Source organism: Micrasema longulum, unplaced genomic scaffold (assembly GCF_059751315.1).
Source record: "Micrasema longulum isolate JH-2025_06_02 unplaced genomic scaffold, ASM5975131v1 h1tg002109l, whole genome shotgun sequence".
Lineage (NCBI taxonomy): Eukaryota > Metazoa > Arthropoda > Insecta > Trichoptera > Brachycentridae > Micrasema > Micrasema longulum.
The window spans coordinates 150,294-176,842 of record NW_028279275.1 but is presented as its reverse complement, the minus strand read 5'-3'; the positions used below and the strand labels follow the sequence as shown (position 1 = coordinate 176,842).

The window sequence follows — 26,549 nt, the reverse complement described above, 5'->3', positions numbered from 1 at the left end:
CGAACAAGGACATGGCCGCTCTTCCGTGATCGGTATATCATACGTCCATTTCACACGTATCGTCAAAATTCACATGGCACGGTAAAATTGAGATGGATTGACATTTATTACATTTTAAACATTGTTTTGTTTTATTTATCCATTAAACTTTGAAATCAATCGTTCACGCCCACCCTGCCAGGAATCGAACCACGGATCTCAAGAATGGTACGAGGTAGACTTATCTTAACTCGATTTCCTTATTCAGGATTACCTAAGAGCTACTGTCGAGTCAGAATAACTTGTCCAGGGTTCTGGTTTTATTTCACACACATAACTGTATTCTTCATCCTCCTAGACACAGCAAGTAGAGAATAAAGCAGAAAGAATAAATAATTTTAATATAATGAAAACAATAACATCATCATTCCATGCATCTCTATCGGCTGCCAGCTCCTGTGCATCCTCCTAAGTCAGGTTCTCGTCCTGAAGTTTTGACATAAACTGCCAACGAACAGTCAGCAGTGGGCTTCCAGGACGTCGAGAACCTGGGCCCCTAAAAATAAAAATCAATATTTGAGTACGAAAATTAGTATATTTGCATGAACATTTAAAGTATCTTCATAGGTAACCTATAATTGAACATGTTTAAAGGGAAAAAAAAAGGATGTTTATTCAGTTTTTCATGCAGAAAACTTAATTTTGCTTTGTAGATAAAATTGAAGATAAATGTTAACTTCCCATTGTAATCGCGGCGCTGATACCTTGTAAAGAAGGCAAGCGTGGTTAAGGCTCTCAGGAGGCATCCGCAGTGTATGGCCCAGCCAACCGTATCGCCTCCGTAATAAAACACAATAAAAACAATCTACCCTTTGTTAATTTATCGTGCCGTTTGGATTTTTACCACCGCATCGTGTGAAATGGGTCATAAGGATGATTTTTGCGCTCAAGAGTACGTAATCCGTTGTACTCATAATAATGGTCATTTGATTAATTGCACTTGCCGGTTGTTAAACGACACGTTTAATCGACATCACATTTACCGGGTTCACTCGAAACTGGGAGAAATCGTTTACTGCTCGTGTATTTCACGTGATAAATGGAAATGTATTGTATGAATGCCTTTTGGAAATAAAGTCAAGTATTGCGATTCGAAAGTTCGCGTTATTGAAGCCGGTACAAAGTTAGATCATCGTAAATAATGGATTCTATTGCGGAGTAACGTCACTGTCGTTTATAATTGATTTTTACTGCTGTGTGATATAAGTAAAAGTCTTATCCATTTTTTTATAAGTCAACGACATTGCCTTTGAGAAATCGGGCACGAGAAATTAACAAAAATTCTGGTTAATCGTTTTCCACTTAATTTTTATAATTATAATTACTGAGAAATTACGTGACCTTCATGTTACAAAAATGATCAAAATACGCTGCGGGTGGTGTACCAATGCCGTGCCTCATACACCATCAAGTACGGAAAGGGAATAATAATGGTGAAACTCTAAAAATACTGTTGTTAGTCAACAGTTTTATCAAAGCCACCTCCCCTGTTGAATCCTCACAACACCGAAAAGAATAACTATGGCATCAGGGTCTTGGAGCGAGACCGTGGATGGATCCAAATGAGGGTATCCAAGGAGGTGAACACATACCATACTCCCAATGGATCGCTCTCAATAGACTTCGGGTGGGTGTCATACGATGTAAAAAAATCTCCAAAGGTGGGGTGATATATTGTGATGATATATTGTGTGACCCAGGACGACAGCCACCTATTGACATGCCCGCTCGTGGGAGAAGGCTGCGCTCCTGAAGACCTAATTGTGGCAAACGACAAGGCGATATCTGTCGCCGCATATTGGAGTGGCCAACCGGACACGCTAAGTCATCAAACGACAAATGAACGTAGTTATGCAGAAAGCAGCCAGCCATAGAAAAGTGAAACTGAGATAATAGCACTTTTGTGAAAAGACTGAATAATCCAGTCTACACAACAGTTGGAATGTTTTTGACTTTAACAAATGATAAACAATAAAAACTTTAGTTTTTTTTATATGACAAACAAGAATCTTATTATGTATTTGACCAGTTTCAATGATTTTCGAAGAGCCTTAAGATTTTTCTAATGCTGTGGGTGTTTTTAGCAAATTGAAAAAAGTCGTTTTTGTAATCGACACCATTTTCAGAAGGTGATTAATACAGTTTTTTGTATGAAAGCGGTCTGGCTGTTTTTAGCAGAACATATAATTGACCTTCCTGCACCTGATAACATTAATATCTCATTTTTTCAAAATTGTGGACTGGCTGCTTTCTGCATAACTACGTTCAAATTATCCTTGTAAATTAGATCCTACCTTTTTTTCAAATCGATGGCCACTCTCGGGTGAAAATCCCGAAAAACGAAATCCGTTGTAGAAAACTCCGTCTCGTAGTGTAGTGGATGGCGTGTTCGCCTTCCGCGCAAGATCAATACACAATATTTGTTAAATAACAGTAATACTTATATAATATTTATTTTGATACGTAAAATATATCAAAATCCAATCACATTAGGGTTATTTTTTAAACATTATGACCCAATTTTTTTACGAGTTCTGTATTAAACCACGAGTCTTGTTGAAATTAAGTTTGTGAAGTTATTGGTTACAATTAGTTATTGGTAACAGTGACGTGTATAGCATTGTCATTAGATGTAGATACCATTTAATGTGAAGTATGCCAATCACTGAACTTTTTTGCCTGTTTTCTAATACCTACGTGTAAAATTACCGTTATTGCATCAGATATGCGTTCTGAAAATGTAATCGTAATCAGTAATCAGTAATCACGCATTTCATCAGTTGGCTACGGTTACACCACTATTCACTTTGTAATACCTTAATTATTATTATTACTTGTTTTCCCTACTACTTTTTGTCTTTCTCTTCATTATATTTGAATAATCTCCCAATCAAATACTTGCGTCAAAGAAGTCATTGTATTCCAGTCCTTTTGGTAGGAATTAGGAATGAGGAAGTTCGGTGGTTTTTTTATATTTTTTGATTTGTCAATAGACTAATAAAGTAAGCCAAAAAAATATTTTTCAATTTTTATATACAGTATTATAAGCGCTACGATTTTTTGAAGTTTTGTATTTCGGAAATAACTCCGCGTGTGACGTCAGAGGTTCGATTCCGCTTATTCTCATTCAGTTCTACCCATTGGTCCAGAAGCGACAAGCAGACCGGAAATCTTCCATAGCTCTCAGATCATAGGTTGATTCACATGAACCGGTGACGTCATTCAAAGTAGTGCGTTTTTATTAAAATATTTTTTCCGTACATTTTCAAGAAACTTTGCCATACAATTTAAGAGAACATTTTTTGTATCCAATTTCCTGTAGGGCTGAAGTTCCTCATTGAGGGTGCCCCAAACCTCCACGTCATGTATATTTTCCATAAAGAAATGTAATGATATATGGTAAATAGCTTTAACTTTTTAAATATTTTATTTTAATCGAATGTTTTTCCTTGTCGATTAAAATGCCGTGTCATTTTAGACGAACGAATATGTATATTGTTATTACATTGAAGTTTTGTGAGGTTAACGGGGAATACCGAACAATATTATTTATTGTAGACAACACATATTATGTACTTTTTTATATCAAATTATTACCTATTCATCAAAATCATTTGATCAGTCAATAATTATTTTTTACATTAATTTGACGACCAACCGTTTAGGTGACTTGCTTCACACTATCGGAATTTTTATGATTTTTTCTCTCCCTTTTCAGCTATTTCATGAAATCATTTAAATTCATTTTCACTCTTTCAATTCTGAAACTTTTGTTTTATTTCAAAAGAAAAAGTTATTTACATTAATTAAAATATTTATTTAAAAGTCAGCCTCGTGGTGAAATGGTCAGCGCGTTCGCCTACCACGCAAGAGGTCTGGTTCGATTCCCGACATGGTTGATATGAAATATGCATTCAAAAGGGTGTTTTCACACTAGAATATTTCATAGTCCCTGGGTTGGTACCTGAAGCGTAAGACTGATCATCTTACCTTCATGTGACAAAAATGATCTAGATACGCTGTCATTGGTGTACCAATGCAGTGCCCTATGCACCATTAGGTACGGGAAGGAAATGATGATGATTTAAATATATTTAATTTCATACATGTTTGCGCTTTCCGCGCCGCCGTCCGTGTTTTGATCTCGTGATGCAACTATCTCCGTGGGGATTTTTCCCTAGTATTGTATTCAATTTAGCGCCATCAATAAATCTAACTGCATGCTTAATATCGTCGCCAATAGCGTGTTGCACACATGTCATTCGTTCCTATGTACGTTGCGTAAATTTCCGTGTGCTTGGTGTGATGTCTTTCTTGTCGACTTGCGAGTCCATTACTTAACACCTCCAATGAATACGTCGTGTAATTGAATAAATATTATTAATGTGGGATTTAAGTTTGTCACTTGCTTCCTCCATTGCATCTTGATTGCACGCAGTTTCATTTATATCAGTGCTACTATCTCACATTACGAAGTCATTTGTCGTCATTCCTTTCCTTGACAAATTGAGTTTTTCGAAGTCATATTTCTTTCGTGGGAATATAAATTGTTTAGTTATTTTACCGTTTTATTTTGATGAGCTTATAAGTTTACACACCTTGTTTTTGACTGAATTTTTAGTGTCGCCGTTTACTAAAAAGTTTACACGCTAAGTTCTTGACTGCATTTTTAGTGTCGCAGTTTTCTGTGTGTAACTTTTAACTAAGCGACAAATGCATTTTCTTCAACTCTTACGACTGACACATTATTTTATGTCGCTTGTGATGCATAAAAAAATCATTATTAAAATTGGCCTTTATTTACTGGGATTTCTAGTCCATGAATAATTAGTAATTACAATAATAGTCGGGTTGATATCCCCGATAAAAAACGCCAAAAATTATATGTTTATAATATTGTTGATGTCATTAGGAAGTTTATAAATATGAGTCAATAAATTTGAGCATACCTGTAAAAAAAATATTTTTAAGACAAATATATTTTATTTATTTAAGACTTCAAGTCAAAAGCAGAGTTAGTCAAAAATTTGTACTAAAAGACGAAAAAAAATGTATGTTAAAAAAACCTAATTACTTCAAAATAACAGCTGTTTTTTAATTGGGACATAGGGCTTGCACATATTAACTTGAAAAAGTTCCTACAATGTTTTATACATATTAAATGATGAGGAATATGGATTTAGATAATAAGTATGGAAGGAGAGAGAAACAGGAATCAAGGAGAGAAAAGGGATTAAAATATATATTTTTAAAAAATCATTAAAATATAACCTATATTTCATATCTATTTTGTATGTATTTATTCTGCAGTATGGAGTCATGGGCTGTGGAGGAGCTAACAAGTCAAATTTACGTTCTTGTTTGATTGCCCAAAAAACAATCACTAAAATTATATTTAAAATGCCTGGAACCTACCCTTCAAATTTAGTTTTAAAGAATATGATGTACATTCAATCGATGACACCTTTAAAAAAATATTCAAACTTTCAAAGAAAAAAAACTCTAATTTACTAAATTCTTGAAACCCTAGGTTTTCATAAAAAATATTTTGCATTACAACTGCGGTTTTATATCACTATGCACATTTGGAGAAAAAAACTTTAATAATCTTCCAGATATCTTAAAATCTAAATTAAAAAAAACACATGGACTCACTCTATAGTTTCTTTTACATTATAATACCTAATTTTATGGAAGTTATTTAGAAAATATAAATAAATGTAAAGCGAACTCTCTTTTTAAACACTTTTTACTTTTTTTTTTTTACTTTATTAAAAACGTTATTATTAACTACGTACACCCCCGGCAACATAAATAGCCGAACCCGTTCAAAATAGAACTTAATTTTTTTTAAATCCGTTCCATTTTAACACATTTTCTAATTTCATGCTTATACGTATACTTTACATCAATGAAACACTAATTTTGACATTCAAAAATTTTTTGAGAGTTTCTATTTTCAAGACAAAAAATATAAATATATAAACTTCTTTAATTGTTACTCTTCAAACTGAAATATTGAATTTTAAAATAATTTATTCAGTAAATTAAACAATCTAAAACATATTAAAAAAATATTTAATATTTAATTAAAACAACATTAATATTTTGTATGACCGCCTTTGGCCTTTATCACACGTTTCATTCGTCTTTGCATGGATTTGTACAGCTTACTCAAAAATTCTGCGGAAATTTCTTCATACTATACTTATTCTATTTTATTTTTAACTCCTGCACCGTTTTCAAAAATTTCTTCCTAATTTTTTTTCCCATTACGGCCCATAGATTTTCTATTATGTTCAAATCTGGGCTATTTCCTGGCCATGAAAGGGAATTAATTCCCAATGAATCTTTGAGCTGCGATACCTGATGAAGAAAAATCCAAAATTAGTCTCGAAAATGTTAAATGCAATAAAGTGAACCATCAATACGCATTAAAAAAAAATACATATTTACAGAACGAGCCCGATGGCAAGGCGCAGAATCATCCTGAAATACAGGGTCATTAATTTCTTCAATTAGGTTCTCAATTGTTGGCTCAACACCCTCTAAAATTATTTCATTATATTTTTCAGCATTCACTGACCCTTCTATCATTATTAAATTACCAACACTCAATTTTGTGATGCATCCCCACACCATGATATAAGGCGAATGTTTAACTGTGGGTGCAAGACATTCGTCACTATATCGTTCTCCAGCTCGGCGGCGAACTGTCTGCAAACCGTCTGGACCAATCAAATTAAATGTTGATTCATCATAAAATACAACTCTTTCCCAATCATTCTCTGTCCATTTTTCTTTCTTTCGCTCATTCCAAACGAGTTTTTTTGTCATTTTTTGATTCAATAGAGGTTTTTTTTCTGGTCTTCTGACCAGTAATTCAAATTCTAGTAGTCTATTTGTGACTGTGCGTACACTAACACTGACACCGGTGGTTTCCTGTAGTTGTGTTCTTAGTTCTGGAGCTGATGCGAACCGATTTCTCAATGATATTTTTTTTAGAACACTATCATCACGTTTTGAAGTGCAGCGTTTTAATCCTGTGCCCACTTTTCGATTTAGCGTCCACTTTCTTTGAATTATTTCAGAAATCACAGTTGATTCATTGCACTGTATTTGCCTTGCTATATCACAATTAGAAAAGTATTTTTAGATAACGCAGCAATAACTGGTTTTTTTTCTGACGAAAGTTTAAGTCTCTCTAGATAGGGACACTCCAAGAAAACGTATAACTGAAGAAATTTAGGGCTTTCCAGGTTCGTAAGTAGCTATTAATTGCTCCTAGAATTGATAACCCATGACTTAAACCTAGGTTCAATTACGGGAATTTTTGTATTTAGTCATTGGGCTATTTGTACAGCCGGGGGTGTATGTACATACCCTATGTTATTTTATTCTTATTTTATATAACGACTTTGATCAATAAATAAAAAAAACATTTAGAAGTTCTTATCTAAATAACTGTTCTTTTCCTTTTTGGTTGTGTGCTAACAACTTCATACGAAAAACACTGTTTTACTTTGTGCTTTTTATGTAATTATGGCTATAATTATGTTATAATTTATATACCTCTTATCTTGATATTCTCTTCTTTTTATCATATATAAAAACAAATATGTCGTTTTCTGTTTAATCATATCCACCTAACCTATTATTGCTTTAATTATGACGAATTGACTACACAGCTGTTTAGTGAGACGTGTATTTCTATAAATTATCATCATTCATTATGCTGTCAGATTATTATACTCGTTTATTTTTCCTTTAAGAGTTTCACTTATTATTTATATTAAGTCGCAAGTTTTTGTTTTTATTCACATTTTTTGTATGTGTTGATTACTTTTTAATTGATTTTTCTCATTTGACGTCTAAAAGTATTATGTTACAACGCTTAAATACATGTTATTTTATTTTGATAAAAACGTTTTCATTCTTAACATATTCATTTGCCAGTTACTTTTTTCCTTGCGTTAGTTTTGTGGATATTGAATACTCAAATATTGTATTAATTTATTATTTGAAAATTGTTTACAATAAAATAAATCTAATAACGTTTTATCAATTTGGTAGTAAATTTCTTTAATCGTATTATTTTTATTATTGTTGAAGCAAAACATCTGTAACAGTTGTCAGATGGATTAGATATTGACTTCGAAAAGAAAATTTATATGTAATCAATGCCTGGAGTATAACAATATTTATATCGGGTTGTGGTCCCGTGGCTAGTGTCTCGGACTCACGGACCAAAGGTCCGTCGTTCGAATCCCACTCTACCCCAACTGGATTCCATTTTCTAATAGTGAGTTATTTACAACTCGTTGAGAATGGCCCTCAAAATTAAATATTTGGGTAAATCATAAGAACGCAAATATTTATTTAAAAAAAAAAAAAAAAAGAGCATGGTACTTCTTGTGATTTCGTTTCATGGAAATATGTTTTATTTTGAATACTTATTGTAGTTTAAACAAAATATACACTAAAATATTATGTTTGTGATTAGTATTTACAATTGTATTACCGAAATAAATAAGACAAGTTGGCCGAATTATTCCAAAAATTTAATTCTGACCAGGGGTGGTATTCTGAATCATCTCTACCCCCTAGAGAATGGTTAATCTGGGGATTTTTATTTTCTGAATGCGATGACAACTTACATCATAAAATGGCTACACTGATTATTAAACGTTAAATGACATATAAGACTGTTAAAAAAACGGAAAAAAAACGAATACGGTTTGGTCAATTCAACCTAATTCAGTGTTTTGGGTAATGCTTAAGGTCGCAATAATGGCCTGAATGAAAATTTTAATATTTAGTTTTACGTGTTTGTATTTGTATTTGTTTGACGTTTATGTGGCCTTAAATGAAGCAATGTTTAGGTGCATGCAAAAAATAAAAGTCCCCGAATTAACTATTCTCTAGGGGATAGAGAAGATTTAGAATACCACCACTATTGTGTAAATATTTTTTCTTGAATATTTACTTAAAAATGAAGGTTTTTTTAAAGATCTTGAATTTTATTGTTTATTTCACTAACCTTATTACAACAGAAAAGGAAAACGGAGAAGAAAATATAGAAGTCTAGGCATTTGCATTTCATTAACCTCTCTATTTCAATAAAATTTAGTCTTTGTAACTCCTTAGAGCAATCCTGCATTCCAAAAGATCTATGTTTTAGTTTTGTTATTGAGAAATTAATTCCATAGCTAATTTTAAATGTCCATAAAAAAACATATTCCATTCTTGCACATTGAGAATTTTTAAACATTTTTACCGAAATTAACCCCCCAGTTGGTTATTAACCCCCAGCTAACTACATTGTGTTTCTTATATCTATGTTGTATTTTATTTATATTTGAATTTACTTTGTGGTGTGTACCAGAATAAAGGCAAATGTTGTATCATGGTGATTATGACGTTTAACCTGCATAATGATATTGATAAACTCACGTTTATTCGCCTTGATCTACTAACTGACGCATTAGCCTTTTTATTCATCAAATTAATAATATAATCTTAAACATCTGGCCCTTGACCCTTCTCAGTAAATACATGGTTATTCTCATTCTGTTCGGTAATTTAAACTAAATTAAATAATATAAATACTTTTATAAATAATATTGTAATATTTTTAAATTTGAATAATAATATTGTTTTGTATCTACTGTTTAAGAACAAATTTTCTTTAAAAATTACAACCAAGAGGTGAAGTAGATTACATTAATCAATCTCTTAGCCAACTTATTCAATGGCTAATTAACAATTCTGATTTTTTAATATATTTGTTAAGAAGATTTTTCATTTATAATTTGTAATAATTGTCATCTTTTATATTCTTACCGTTAATAATATTATATTGGTATCAGGGCACGCATTTCAATGGAAAGTTAACATTTATCTACAAAGTAAATATAAGTTTTTTTTGTGTGAAAAATAAAATATGTGTACACACATTACATGTTACCGACGGAGATACTTTTCATTCAAATGTAAACATTTTCGTATATAAATATTGGTTTTATTTTATACCTTTCCGATATGAATCGATAAAGATAGCGTTTGTAATTGCCCCCGAGGTGTTGACTGCTATGAATTTTATATGTACTTACGAATACCTTCTAGAAGAAAGTCATTGAAAATATTTTCCTCTATTATTATTAATGTTTGTCTCCTGGCTTTTGATCTTACAAATTTCCAAGTACCTCACTGCGTCTTTAATGACAATGAGGATATGCATCATTTGTATGATTACTAGACGCGGACGGTATTATTCTCAATTTCTGTATAGGAAATGATCGGATTATAAATCAATGAAAATCTTCCCGTACTCTCGAGACTTTCACTCTTCATCGACAAAACGCTGCGTTCAACCATTTGCTTTTACATATTATCATGGAAATTAACCATGCTTGTTATCTGACGACAATTAGACTGCAGTTATCCAATTACTTCGAAATCATCCGTATCTCGGATCCATTGAATTTCGGCTTAACTTAATAAATTTCCAATTTCATCAAATAAAGACAATTAAGGCCACTGTGAACTTTCCTGTTTTCAAGTTGCATTGTAGATGTTTAGCTCATATTAACGTTTGACTTGACTAATTTTTTTATCGCTGCTGTGGTCATTTATTCAAAAATTATGTTAAACGCTTTAATATTTCAGTTATTTGTTCAATTATAATAGCAGAAAAAAAATGTTTCTATGAGATCAATTTTTTTGTTCACGTACTAATAGTTAAGTTTCCAGTAGGTAATAATTACATTAGCAAAGTCCTGCATGACGAAATGTGAAACGCTACACTTAATATTAGTCAACATTATAAAACTAGTCGCAACGAATTACTATATATATTATTTTTGAAAATTGTTCAATCGACTTTATTACGCTGCAGTCGAAATTTCTTTAATTATGTATTTGTTTTTAGAGCCCAAAAAACTAAAGAAGAAACTGTTAAGAAAGTATTTACAGATAAACAAATAATATTAAAACCGTAAAAGTTTCCAGTGTCAACAATAATAAGACTATCTTATGTAGAAAAGGCGCATCAGATATGTATAATCCCTGGATATTTAAAAAATAACTGGTTTTAACCATTTCCATCTTAATTTGTGATTTTCTTGATATTTCCAATATAAGCGGATATATAGAACAGACTATCGATACCAACCGGTTTATCGTGTCGTTCTTTTCCTCAATTCATTGTGTTACCTTTTAGCACAGATAGAATGACCCAGTTACCGTGAATGTCAGTTTTTGTAAAAAATGCCTGGTTTTCCTAACATTTTTGTATTTATTAATGTATAAGCGCATGATTCGTTTCTTGAAACCAATTTTTACGAAACTTCTTAGCTAGTTATTCTTCAAATTCCACCTGTGGTCATAAACATTGAATACTAATAATCATAGTTTATTGACAAAAATAACAATTACTTTATCTACTACATACACACTTAGGTAATAGATTTATCTTGATCATGTCTAGTCTGCCTAACTGGGTACAACATGTTTTAAGGCAGACATTTTTATGCAAAAATAAACATTAACATTACTACCTACTAGTTAGTTTACCATACATTTATACAATATTAATTTATTATTTAAGAATGTATTTTGAGTAAATTTTCCGATTTTTCTCAACCTAAACCCAGTAACCATTTTTTTACAAATTTATCAAATTGAATCGGGGTCATGGTTTTGCAATGTTTGGGTAACATATTGAATATTTTGGGGCCCAGAAACCTGAAACTTATTTACCCGAATTCAGAGTTTGTGATAGACCCCATGACCCATCCTCTAGTTTGACTTCTGGTAGTGTGGGAGTGTTCCTTTTGGGATTTGGTAGAATAATTTGCTTTCAAAAACATTATTATTCTAAAAATTAATAATTGCTTTATTTCTAAGATCTCAAATGCCTCAAATAACTTGATGCTGGGGTACCTGAAGGGCTTTTTTAAAATTATTTTAATTATTGATTTTTGAGCGGATTCGAGAGGTTTTAATATTGATTTATTAGTGCCTCCTCATCCTATTATGCCATAAGTTATAATTGAGTTACATAAAGTAAAATATAGTTATTTGAGTTTCATTAGGGATAATATGACGTATCGACTTGAAGATATGGGAAAGTTTTCTAATTTTTTGTGTTATGTATTCTATGTGTTCTGTCCATTAAAAATATTTGTCAATAATTATTCCCAAATATTTTATATGGTGTACTGATTCAAGTATTTCGGAGCATATTTTAATTGAAGGTTTTGTTTAGGTTGTCCCACTGTGGTTTTACTAAATGTCATATATTTTGTTTTGTCAATATTTATAGTTAAGATATTGTTAACCAGCCACATTGGTAATAAAGATTGAATTTAAACACGCGACATCGGTTATTTCATGTGTCCTTTTATTGGAATCTCTGTTATTACATTTAAATAGTTAATGGTAGGTACTTTGTACCGTGCATAAAAAAATATTACTTGAAATATTGAAAACAGCGGTTATGTTACGTTAATGCACCAACTTTTTATGTTTTGCTCAGTGATTTTGTACGTATTTACTTCTTCCTACTTGATGTTCACAAAAAAAAAATGATTCAAAACGTGTAACCGGCAAACATTTCTGGTTTTGTTGCCTTGCTTTTTTATCACAATAATTCCTGTACATAATACCTTTATATTTCTTTTCCGCACTGTTCTGATCGTGCCGCATTGCGCTTTGCGAATTCACGACAAATGACGTATTCAGTTGAATATTTAATCATTGTGAAAAGAACATTGACGTCACCGTAAATTCACGAATTGGAGATTTATTTGGTGCAGTCACCGAATTTTCGTGATGGGTGACGTCTATGATGATGAGATGCTAATGCAAAAAAAAATATGTTCCAAGACTTGCCCTTTAGATTAAATGATTATTTTTGATGTACTTGAGAATTTAGTCATGCACGATAATTAATATTAATTTGTTTCCTGGGTTAGCGCATATTTTAAAAAAACAATTTATATAGGGATCATTTTTGGAGTGGGCACTATGAAATTGATAAACATTTGGCTATTAAGTATTATAAAGAAGTTTTAAAGAGACTGTTTTGATATTTTACTGGTTTGAAAATAAGATAAATTAGACATTTTAGTCAGAAAACGTAATTTTATCATATTTTTTTAATTTTTTTATTTATTTATTTATTTATTTAACTTTTTGTATTTAATGTTATTTGTACATTGGCGGGCTTATTGCCAAATGGCAATTTCTTCCAACCAACCAATTATATTATATATTGAGTATTTGAAAAAGATCTTTGTTTTCGCTATGTTGTACGATCTTTAAGCGATAATATGTCTGGTTTCGCAATAATTACCGTGGCTTTAAACCTCGCGTGTTACCCTTACCCTGTGTAAGTCTGCAGGTATTAACAATTCTCCGAAATAAGGTACAAACGTACTTCCTTTGGAGCGATAATTATCTGTGCATCCTTGGAACACTGATCTCGTGATCTTAGTTACTAGTATAACATCATAAACATTATAGCGTCTGTCTGGTTACACTTGTTAATTGAATATAACGTAAATAATATTAAGTCGGTAACACAGACACCACAATGAACACTGGTAATATAAACGTTTTACCAGACGTTTATAATTTTCTTTAATTGTAAAAAACGGAAATAATTAAACATTTAAAATCCTTTATGTATAAAATATTTTTTGATTAAATAAGTGTACTTAAAATACTATGAAAATGTGACTTATGTACTCCTATAGCAGATACATTTTTAAAAAAGGATTTCGCAGCTATTTTAATATTCTATTCCTAATTGCCTCATTTCTAATTCTGTCTCTTAGGCTTTACCGAGCTGGGGTCGCTGTATGCATTTGAGCTTTTCTACATTTCTTTTTGTAAGGGCTATGGTCTCTAATGCACACGATTCATATGTTTTCCTTTTCAGATCCAAGTTTTCCAAAAGCTATCCAACTCATTCATATTCTTGGCAGTTCCGCCGTTTGATTTTCTTTGCATTCTCTCGATAATAGTATTCATCTTCGATTTCGAGGTTTTTATTGTTAACAATGACGATCTTGTTTTCTGGACTAATCATTTTGTTTTTGTAATGTTCGTATTCAGACCGATTTTACTAGAAGCCCCATGCAATTCGTTAATCATTAGACTCAATTCATCAATGCTTTCACTTATAACTATTATGTCATCAGCAAATCTAAGGTGACTCAGATATCTATCTTCAGCCCCTTGCTATCCCAGTTGAGGGTTTTAGATATATCTTCTAGGGCTAACGTAAATAGCTTTGGTGAAATTGTGTCATCTTGTCGCCAAACTTAAATGCTCAAATGCCAAACTCCTTCCAAATGAGATATGTTTGTACAAGCTTGATTAAATGAAATTTGTTTTAAACATTCAACGATGTACACAAAAAGTTACAAAGAATATTTAATTCTATTCTAAGACGTGATTTAAGCCTTAAAAGTTACAAACTTGTGCCACGTATCCAGCGTGTTTTTATCCTTTAGATAAAAACTAATGTTCGTACAAAAAGTCACTCTACTCACTGAAGCGAGTCTTATTTTACATTAGATGTATTTTTACACCCAAAGAACTACGTTCTAGACGATAAATGCATTACAACCATCGATGATATAACCCAAACTCGGTGCAAGTTAATTAGTAGTTTCCTAATCGCCCATTTAACTACTGTTTTAGGATCACACAGCTCACACTGTTTGTTCTGAGAAACATCTGGCTACCATTCAAAATTCTTGAAAGTAATTGATCAGTGTTAAAACTGACTTAACCCTTAGCATTCGAATGCCGCCATAGAACCTGTCGTACAACTCGAGTGCCGCTTGTAGTCTTATATCTCAATATTTTTTTGGTAATCCATATAGATTTTCAGTTATCAATATTGTTTAAGCAATGGTCATTGAAGTACAATTATATAATAAGTTACAGAATTTTATCGAAAAACGAGAAATAAGTCATTCAAAATATCGTTTTACATTACTACAGTACGTATTCAGGAGTTAATTTACGTAACACGGTGAAACCTTAGTTACCAAAAAATATAAAATATTTAATTATTTCATCATAATCATATAAATATACATATTTAATTATTTAATTTTTGGGAAGATTACGAAATGTAATAGATTTAAAAAGTAGTATTCTTATAAATAAAACAATAATATGTCCACACATAAATTACTGTTCTTCTATTCTTTTTTTATGTAATGAAGGAGAAATTCAAAATACGCTTTCACCCTCTAATGGGCATCTTCAGGCTGGTGAATATTATACAGTGTAAGGGTAATTTATATAAAACAAAATATTATCTTAAGTGTAGGTACATTTAAACCTACACCTACGCTAATTGGTCAAAATAAATAAGTGGAAGTGTACCAAGAATTGTTTAAATTAATAACTTATATGGAAATATAAGTTATTACATCATTACCATAGAATTCCATCAAGAATTGTCAATAAATAATTTAAATGAAATAAAAATATATATTGTAAACTATATTGCAAAACTTGCGAAAGTAAGCCTGGACTTCACGTTGGGGATTGTAAAATACCTCCATACTATAGAATACTTTAAATAATAAATCTTGGTCTATTCTATTCTTTACATACCTATTTGTACAAAACAAAAAAATAAATTATACATTTAATGATATTTCAATGTAAACGGTATTTTTTTCTTGAAAAATGCCTTTATTTGGCGGTATGCGGGATGCACATAGCAAAAACATTTAGAGTGCAAAGGGTTATTATTTAGACTCAGCTCCTAATCATCTCGCTGCTTTCTTAATTGTGTAATGTTTTTTTAAGAATCAATATAGCCTTCTAGAAGTACCTACTGCGAGATATGTTATGGAAGCAATATTTCAATGAAAACATGTAATATTTATGAAACCTCTAGTTGTTATCGATTTATGAATTGTGATTTATATGCATTCAATTTCAAAACTTTTTATGGATCCGGTCAACTGAAAAAAGATTTTCCATGGGGATTTTCCAGTAATTATTTTTTTATGCGGAAAATTTATTTTTTATAGTCAATCGCAATTAAAAAATACCGTGTATGCCCAAAACGTTGTTTTATTTTTATTGGTAATTAAAATGAACACATTTCAAATTATTTATAATTCTCTAGATACGAAGCATTGATTTCTAATTCCGCACAATAAAAGTACGCGAAATGTATGTAAATCTGGCGAGGTATGCAAATTTCCACTAACTCGTGTTTTTGTGGTGAGATAACTCGGTATTGCGGAAAGTTTCCCAATTACAACTTCACTGTGAGCGGCATCCCGTAGAAAGTGTATTGATAATAATCGCCAGAATAATAATAATATCATGTACGCATATTCCATTTATTTAATGTTTTCACTTCATGCACGACCGCGAGCCAAAGGGCAGATGTCTGAAGTTTGATTCACGATTTTTACTGCACTGTAAGCGGTAGGTTAAACATTAAACACGCCGAGTATTGATATAACGCAGATCTTAATCGAATTATTGTGAAAACGTAAAAAGGGCCATTTAATACCTACTTCTTAATTTATTTTTACAAAACTGAACGCGTTACTTTTAATGGTCTTTCTACAGTGAAAATTAATTATGCTGTTCCAATGTTATCATTTTAAGAGTTACTGATTTCGAAAATCATGCGTATGTATTCAAAACTGATTATTATTTTTATTTTCTATGTTAATTGTACAAGTATACAGCATGTTCATTAAACCCTATCACATCCGACACCACGATGGTCAGTATGAGCAAGAAGACATATTGGCACATAAAAATACGTTTTTAGAACGAATAAAATTAAAAAAAACATAATATCAGAAAAGGCAAATGGTTTCTGACTTCTGCAAGGGAGAAATAAGGAGGGGGGAGGGAATTTTGATACGCCAAAAATGCGTTGCCGCGCTCCCCTCGCTTCTCCTATGCAGAAGTAAGCAACCATTTGTTTTGTTAAATATTTTATTTTTTTAAATTTTCTTTGTTCTAAATATGGTTTTAAATATGCTTATATGTATTCTTGCCCATTACACTACTCTTCCAAGAAAGAAGGCAGTAAAAATCATTTGGTATTTTTTTAATGAATATTTATAAAAACGTTTTTTTTTTTCAATTTTAGATGTAATTATTAGAGTTGGTTGTTCAGAAGTATTTCAATAATTTATCAGGTGGCATTAAAAAACACTTGAATTTTTTTCTGGATACTGCCATTTAGCTTAGAGAGGCAGTACAGCACATGGCGCCTATCGGTTTTTGATGGTTTATCGTTTTTGTTTATTTTAAGAGAATAAAACTATTTTTTAATCATTTTATGGATGCAACGAAAGTAATATTTACCCTTAAATATAAATATCCAGTATTAAGTTTTCGACGTGTCGATTTCAATTGTAACTGTTTATTTTTGTTACAGGTATGTTCCTACATTATATCAGCAACTGCCATCAAAAACTAATATGTAAACGTAAGTTTTTCTTTTCCATTTTTACTTATATTAAAACTAATGTATAACAATGTCTTTTTAGATACACTCTTTATCAGCCTCTTATATACTACTCTTTGCCCGCCCTTATATGTATATATATATTGTATATGTATATAAAGTTTTGAATAAATAAATAAATTAGCAAAACAATTTTTTTTTACTAGACATTTCATAGATCTTCATTACTTTAAAAATGTTTAAAAAAAATGATATTTCCCTATTATGCTGGGGAAGCTGTTTCTTTACCACCATAAACTCTTGAATACTGTTAGCCTACCTAGCTTTCACATTTCGCCTATCATCATGCTAACTGACGCATTTCATAAATGGTTACGATATTGCGAATAATGCTGAAAGTAAAATAGCTTTGGGAGGTTCCAGCTTGTCAGTCATCAAATGTATATATTAAGCTGGTGTGATTTACACGTCAATGTCGCTTCTATCGGCAATTTTTGTACCGTAAATGGTAGTAGGAAAAACATGTTTTTTTATGAGTGTATTAGACGAGAACAATTAGAAAATATCTGTCTTCATGGCGCGTCGACTAATTTGAGAATTGGAACGTATTATAATATATTATTATGCTTGTTGAAAAATAATCATTCAAACTATAATATTTGTCATGTTTAATGTTAAGTTCTCGACAATTCTGATTAAAAATTCAGATAAATTAATTAAAAGTTTATTTTGTTCATTGAAATTTGCTGAAATTGCATAATGATATTCTGATGTACTGTCTCCACAGTCTCACCGGTGTAAAAATAAAACAAAAATCATTTCATTTGTGTTTTTTAATGAAATATGTTTTTATAAGAGGATCAAATAAATATTGTCAAGATTTTGAGTATGCTCAAAACTCTATCTCTGGTAAAATACTAATCAATCATATTTCAAATGTTTATAACTGCATCTCTGATTCTTTTTCTAAATTATTAAGTACTGTTTTCTCTTTTTATTGAAGACTGAAGGCATACAAATTTCAATAAGTATTTATATTGAAACATAAACGTCATCTAATAAAAATGAAAAAAAAAACAATTATATAAATTAGAAACGAAGCTACGAGTATTAACCATAGTTTTAAAAGCATTTTAAACCAAAACAAATTCAAATAATTAATCTCTTTCATAATATTATCCTTGAAGAATGCAATGCACAGTTTTGGTTATGAAAAATGAGTTTCTCGGCGCGTGGCTTGATTTAAAATAAGGAATTTCTAGTACACTTTTAATTATTTGACTAAATCTATTAAAACTTTTAGGAAATACGAGTCGGCGCTTAAAATCATATTTTAGACACTGTGGACAGTAAATTTATCTTAGTTACAAATGTTTAGCCTGCTGAAATAATTGGTTGGGGGAAAGTTAAATTTTCATAAAGTTTTATTTTAATTATGAGTTTATGAATGGTTTATCAAGACTTAATATGATAATTATGGGCTCCCCCATCAATTAGTTTCAGAAGAAAGGAATACTGTACAAAGACACGGTGAATCATTTTGCTAGTATTAAGATGAACATAACTAATTGATAGGTTAAAAACATTGCTCAAATATCTCAATTTGTTAAAAATAAATAAATGTAATTGATCCATTTACATTGACATCATCATCATCATCATCGTTCCATTTCCGCACCTAATGGTGCATAGGGCACTGTATTGCTACACCAATCGCAGCGTATCTTGGTCTTTTTTTGTTACGTGAAGGTAAGATTATTACGCTTCAGGTACCAGTTCCAGAGACTATGAAATATTATAATGTGAAAACACCCTTTTAAATAAATATTTCATATCAACCATGTCGGGAATCGAACCCGAGACCTCTTGCATGGCAGGCTAACGCTCTGACCATTACTCTACGAGGCCGACAATTGACAGTCTAAAGTTACGCCCAAATATTTTATACTCTTTTCAGATTTCATTTTTTCACATGCCAAAGTTCTAGTATTTATTTATATTGAAACATAATGTTAAGACTAGATGAAGACTAGGCAAACAATATAAATATATGAAACAGTATAATTAGTGTTTTTTCGCATTAAGAGAAAACAGTTTCCGATCTAGCCACTCTTTGGTCACAGTTATACATTTACTGGCTTTGATGGCAGTCTCTTCCCAGGATTACCTTGCACAATTATTGCATTTAAATCTTCTCTATTCGTACTATAAAAGGACAGTCAAAGCATCTGTGTTATATTATTTTGAATTCGTACATTCCATTATTTTAAAACACATAATATTTATCGAAATAAACTAAATACAGATGGATTAATATCATAATATTATCGTTTTGTTTTGTATGGAAATTTTTAATTATTAAATATGTTATTAAATTAAATTGATCAATAGATTCAAATCTACATGTTATCATAACACACTAGTGGCATTATAATAATATAAAGGGGGTTTGGAAAATTGGTTGTATTTGACTTCATTTTAACATATAAATATTCATTCAGACAATTACGATAAATTTTTTAGATTTTTCAATAAGTTTTTCTCCCACTAACCTTATTTGTGACCTATGATACTCGATTCGTAAGGTGATCAATCTTACGCTACAGCGGACAGTCCAGGTACAATGAAATATTGCACCGTCGAACCACCTTTAAAACCAATATTTCACATCCATCCTGCTAAAGGACTCAAGCCTAGGATCTCAAGCGTGGTCGGCGAACATGCCAACCACTAAACTATAAGGCGGGTATATCTCCACTCGATTTCCTTGTTAATCATTTTTCTATTTCACACTCGGAACTGTATTATTTGTCCGATGGAACGCGGATTGCCATCTCTATAATTGATTTTGATAAAATTATCAAAAAAGCTCCTTGGTTTAGTTTTACTTAATTTAGTTTGACCAATATGTAACTTCCCTGTCATTAAATCAAGGTATTGCGCTAACTTAATATGTTAAAATGTGTAGTTCCCACTCGAGTACTCTCTCGTATTCTCCTTTCTTTCCCCACTCTTTGAAAAATATATATTTCAGAATCCAAATTTGGTCCAATAACAAACTTTCTTAAAAATGAACTGTTTTGCGAACTAGTTATAATTACATTTATGTTGTCTGTCCCTTAATAAAATAGTCATCTGATCTTCTTATTCCTCAACCTTGTAAGGAACAGTATAAAAGTTAAAAATGTTGTAATAAAAAATTACCCGTCTAAAGATGCGAACCGCGAAAGCGCTTGTTGAATAAACTAAATAATGTAAAACTAAACCAAGGAATTTTTACTGATAATTGTTTTTCAAAATCTGAAGAAATGTCTGCAAAAAATATTAATATTATCTCTGTAATTATTTAATAAGATTATGCTTCAAAATGTAAATGCACACTTGAAATGAAATATCAATTTGTTTTAAATAATGACATCCGCCTTTCTCATGTACAATTCATTAACTGATGACTGTGGTCACTGGTTACGTCTTTAGATTCGAAGATATCGTTCTTCTTAACAATTACTCAACGAAGAAGTGTTTATAGTAATAATTACACATTTGCATACCGCAATAATTTATTTTGATTGTCTAATTCTTGTTATCTTGAAATACACATCACGTAAAAATGCAGTTAACAGAATTTACTCTTTAATTATAATTAGATTTGTTGATCTAGTTTACTTCCGTATTATAATTATATAAGTCTTAGTATCAGAAGTTCTTAAATAAGTTTATCCTATTTTCATCATGTTTGAATGGAAAACTTAGATTTAATCAAAAGGCTACCTTACCGCAAAATGTCTCCTTAAACGGTTCTCTAGACTATCCGTAGTATCATATTTATTCTTCTTAGTCGGTATCTCATTTTTTATTTACCAACTATACTTCTAAACACTGTTCTATTGTTTATTGCTTTATATTGTATTTAAAAAAAATTATGTTGTTTATATACTCATGTTTTTTATAACTTTCATGTATGTAAAAGCATTATAGGCGTGAAAAAATAATAAAATAAAATATTGACTTATTTTTTATAGGTTTTTTGGTAATGTCTAAATAATTTTAACATTTATGAAAAACGGATTCTTATACAAAATGCACCACTGTTGGTAAGTAGAGCAAAGTTTGACATTTCCAAAAAGTATCATATATTTAAAAATCAATTATTTACAGTTTTGGAATTCAACCGTAAACAAGTACCCAGGCATCTACTTAAATTCAATATTTGAAAATGAATTATTTTAACTTTTGAAATTCAATTGAAAATAAGTACCTAGGTACCTACTTACCAATAAAAAGTTACAGCATCTTTTTTACGTTTATCCGAACGGTTTTTACACGCTTTTACGACACAAACAAGCATTTCAGTCTCGAATTAAATGTCAAGATCACGTCAAAACTCGGCTGGCAGTTAAAGAACGACGAAGGGCAGAACTGAATGTTTGGGCATGAGTTAAGTGTCATAATTGAGGTTACCAAAATATTTGAGAAATCGTCTGAGGTAAATAGTCGAGAGTCTGTGTGTCAGCTTCAGCTCCTGAATTATGGAGGCGTTATAGATCGTAATAATCAAATCGACCTTGAGGTTGTCCATGAATTTAATTACCTCGAAAAATTTTAAGTTTGCAAGTGAAATTTGATGGATGGATGTTCATTGTAATTTATTATTTAAATAAAAGACGAGTGATGCTTTAATCCACAAGAAACGATCCTTAAGATAAAAATAACTTTTTTAAATTTACTTTCATATAATTTAAAATTCTCTATCCTTACTTCTGCTTTGTATATATACATTGAACTCCTTAATAAAGATACCAGTCTCGAAGATGTCTCGAAAGCGATGAAACCGGTCACCGAATATTCCAAATTTGTGGATTAAAGTATCACTCGTCTTTTATTTATATAATAAATTAATTACCTTGGTTGTTGGATGTTGGATAATGGCAGTTGCGAGTCTAAAATCAAAATCAGAATTGGCATGGCAAGAAGTGCGACAGCAAGCTTTGAAAAGATAATATGGAAGGACAGAGGCATATCGAAAACGATAAAGATAAGACTGGTCAGTCTTCTTTTTTTTATATATAAGGCGGAAACATTGACAGTAAGGGCAAAATAACACAATATTATAAATGCCTTTGAAATGTGGTGCTGGAGGAATATGCTAAGAATATTATATCATTTAAATATGTAGATATTTAGAAGATTTAGTGTAATTTAAACATCTAAATTTATTGCAACAGAGAGGCTAAATATTTTCGAGAGCGGAATATGGAATTCTAGGCATTTACAGGTCATACTGTCTTTGGCTGGTTTAAGTGGCCACTTAACACGCTGTGTAACATTCACCATTCTGTCTATTTAATATTTAAATTTCCGCAACTCTTCAATCTATCATGTCTACAAACATTTTAACACACTCAAAACACTGTAATTTTAACATATTCAAAATTAAACATTGTTTATGTAAATAAAGCTAGAAAATATTAAAACTCTATAGGTACCACTAACTGCATACGTACATTCGTATTTGTTGTACCTACACCAACGGAGAGGTTGACATTTCTAGTATTTGATAACTAACCCTTTGCTCCCTGATAATATAACTAATCACTGTCACATATTTTAAGGTTTTTGAGTAATTTTGGCGATTTTGAAGTAATTGGTTTTAAAAAAAATACTCCTGGAGATCAGTTTTGCGTTGGGCTGTCATCCGTTTGGTTGTGTACAATTACTGCTTCTTTACAAACATCAATATTATAAACCTATAATATAAGAAATCAAACACTGATTTGAGTTTACTGAACGCTTAAATTTATTTTTACAAATATAAAAACAAACTTTCATGACAATTGTTTCGCCTTGTACATGCTTAGCATTTTCAAACGAATGTCAACAGCAAGGCGAAAAAATTGTCACGAAATTTTTGTTTTTATGTATGTAAAAATAAAATTAAGTGTTCAGTAGACTCAAATCAGTGTTTGATTACTTATATTATAAGTTTAAATATGGAATTAATCAATATTATAATTACAATAACATGTAAGTTATTTTTTCCAATATTTTTTTTGTTTAATTATAACATTGGTTTTTATTTATTTTTGAAAATATATCGTATTAAATGAATATTCGTCGGCCTCGTGGTGTAATGGTCAGCGCGTTTGCCTACCGGTTTCGGGTTCGATTCCCGACATGGTTGACATGAAATATTAATTTATAAGGGTGTTTTTACACTAGAATATTTCATAATCCTATGTCTGGTACCTGAATCGTAAGAGTGAACATCTTAACTTCATGTTACAAAAATGATCAAGATACGCTGCAATTGGTGCACCAATTCATTTCTCTATGCACAATTAGGTGCGGAAAGGGAATGATAATCATGAAAAAATAACAACTTTTTGATTATGCAATTTCCTAAAGGCACGAATTTATATCACTATTTGTTTTAATATACGGAGCTTAAAAAACAAGAAAAACATGTAATCGTTTCCAAGCTACAAATAACGTAATTTAAAAGGAAAAAAATCAAAAACTAATCAATCTCTGTTCAGAGATCAAAGGGTTAACTCGAATAATACTGTTTACAATATTTTTTAAACTTATTTATGTTAATCGAATAACCGCGACCCATGATAATCTCATTAATAATATACTAACATATTACAACAGAGATGAAGAACATTTTTGAGATGGTAATATAGAAGTCCAGGCATCTACAGGGCTTATGACTTGTCAATGGCTGGTTTAAGTGGCCACTTTACACACTGTGTAACATTCACCATTCTGCCCATATTTGAACATCTATATTCCTTCAATTCTTTCATCTGTTGATGTTTGTGAAGGTAAAGAGCTGAAACCTTTATTTATGCGGGTGAGATTCATCTAATTGAAAGAAAAACTACTATCAACTTTTTTATTTTATTTATTTGTGCATGCTGTGTTCACATATAATTAATAAACAATATCTAAAATAACAATTTGTGATTATTATACCAATTTCTAGTTTATTGTTGATTAAATAAGTGTTTGATTTCTTATACTATAAGTTTGTTTATTGTTTGTGATTTATAAGTTTGTTTATCTTCTATATCTATATATCTATTTATATCTATCTATCTATATATCTATTTATATCTATCTATCTATCTATCTATATATATGTATAAATTAATCGCCGTGTTTTGTCTCGCAAAAACTCTAAATTGGCTTGACAGATTTACGTGCTGATTTTTGCAAAATTTTCTAATTTACGTTCTCAGGGTTGTGTTTTCATCGATTTTCCAGGGTTGCATATATTGAACAATTCGGAGGATGTTGTTTTTTTTTATTTCAAAAAAGTTTGTATTTTAACGTTTACAATCAACAATTATTTTTAATGTATACTAAATTGGATAATTTCCCTACAATTTCTTAATTTCTACATATTAAGTTATTTTTAATGGGTTTTTAATAATGTCTTAATAATTTTATTTGACTTTTGATACATTTTTGAAAAACGGATTCTTACACAAAATGCACCACTGTTTGTAAGTAGACCAGAGTTAGACAGTTGCGAAAAAAAATTTATTTCAAATGAATTAATAATTGATGTTTTGGATTTCGACCATAAAAAAGTACCCCGGTACCTACTTTAATTTATTATTAGAATATTTAGAATGCGAATGTTGATGGATGCAGAAATAAAGGAAGATCGAGAAAGACATGGAATGACCGAACCCAACAAACACTTGAAGACGGACATGTCAAAAGTCGGAAAAATCTGCGCGCGTGCATTAGAAGATGTATGAATGTAGAGGAAGCGAGATCTATATGCAAAGATAGAATGACGTGGCGTTCTATCCTCTCTGCTTACCCTTACGGGGAAACGGCGTGATGGTTTGTTTGTTTGAAACAAGTATCTAGGTACTTACTTATCAATGAAAAGTCTTTTTCGTTTTATCCGGACAGTTTTTGCACGCTTTCACAACACAATCATTTTTATTTTCATTTATTTTGGTTGTGACTTAAATGTCAATGTCACATCTAAACAACGCTAGTGGTTAAAGAATGACTAAATTCGAGTTGGGCATGAGTTCAGCGTCAAAATTTTAGAAGGCTCAGGGTAAAACTCGGTCTGACTTTTCTTCATTAACACGTATTCCTGTATTTTCTTCATTGATTATGACACTAGAGTAGTAATTTTTGCACGATTTCGATTTAAACACTACGAGGCCTGTTAGCGAATCACACGAGGAAACAAAATGAAAAATTAACCCATATTATTTATAAATGGTTAAAAAAAGGTGAAAATAAATTAATTTTGTCCTTATTTACGAAATAACGTTTACCGAACCAGCTCATATCAGGCAAGTGAACGTTCGGGAATATTGATAATTTTTAGAATTGGAATTCAATCATATACAAGTACCTACGTACCTACTTATCAATTAAAAGTCTTTAGTCAGGACAACATCTGTCGGGTCCGCTAGTAATAAATAAAATACTGCACTGGGCCCACAGGCACGTTTCGTAGTGTCAAGTGTATATATTTATTATACATAAGTCTTATCTCGCACAAAAGAATACATGAAAATTAAATTATCAGAAAGTTAAAGAAATATAAAAAGAAATGTACGAGAAAAAGTAAAAGATTTCAATGGATGTAATTATTCTCCATATAGACGTATGAAATATATTTTTCAGCTTCCTTTCTATTCCTTTCAGCTATCCGTTTATTGACTAGAGTAATTTATAAATATTGTTATTGTTTCACATGTTACAAACCCACCTTTTTTTTCGTCATTGTTACTCATGCTGTGACCTCTAAGATAATATTATCAATATGTATGTAAACTAATTATTATGCCTTTAATAATCTGTTTTATGATTGAGTGTGTGTTGCATGTAGCGTATTGATACAATGGCATTCCACAATTACCTTCAGGCGATCGTTTAATTATGCATTTATTTCACGTCAATCAATTAAGCATGGTCTCTTCTTTGATCAATTAATTAATGGTGAATCAGACTTTATCGCAGTGTTTTTATATATTCCATATTTAGCCAATGT

General features: G+C 30.9%; 1 long non-coding RNA gene across 1 annotated transcript; it reads left to right on the top strand.

Moving 5' to 3' along the window:
- The first annotated feature begins 4,376 nt into the window (after positions 1 to 4,376).
- Positions 4,377 to 17,523, top strand: LOC148273005 (uncharacterized). Its single transcript, XR_015824715.1, has 3 exons — positions 4,377 to 4,424; positions 15,285 to 15,348; positions 17,486 to 17,523. It is a non-coding gene; the product is annotated as an uncharacterized LOC148273005 (long non-coding RNA).
- Positions 17,524 to 26,549: the final 9,026 nt, after the last annotated feature.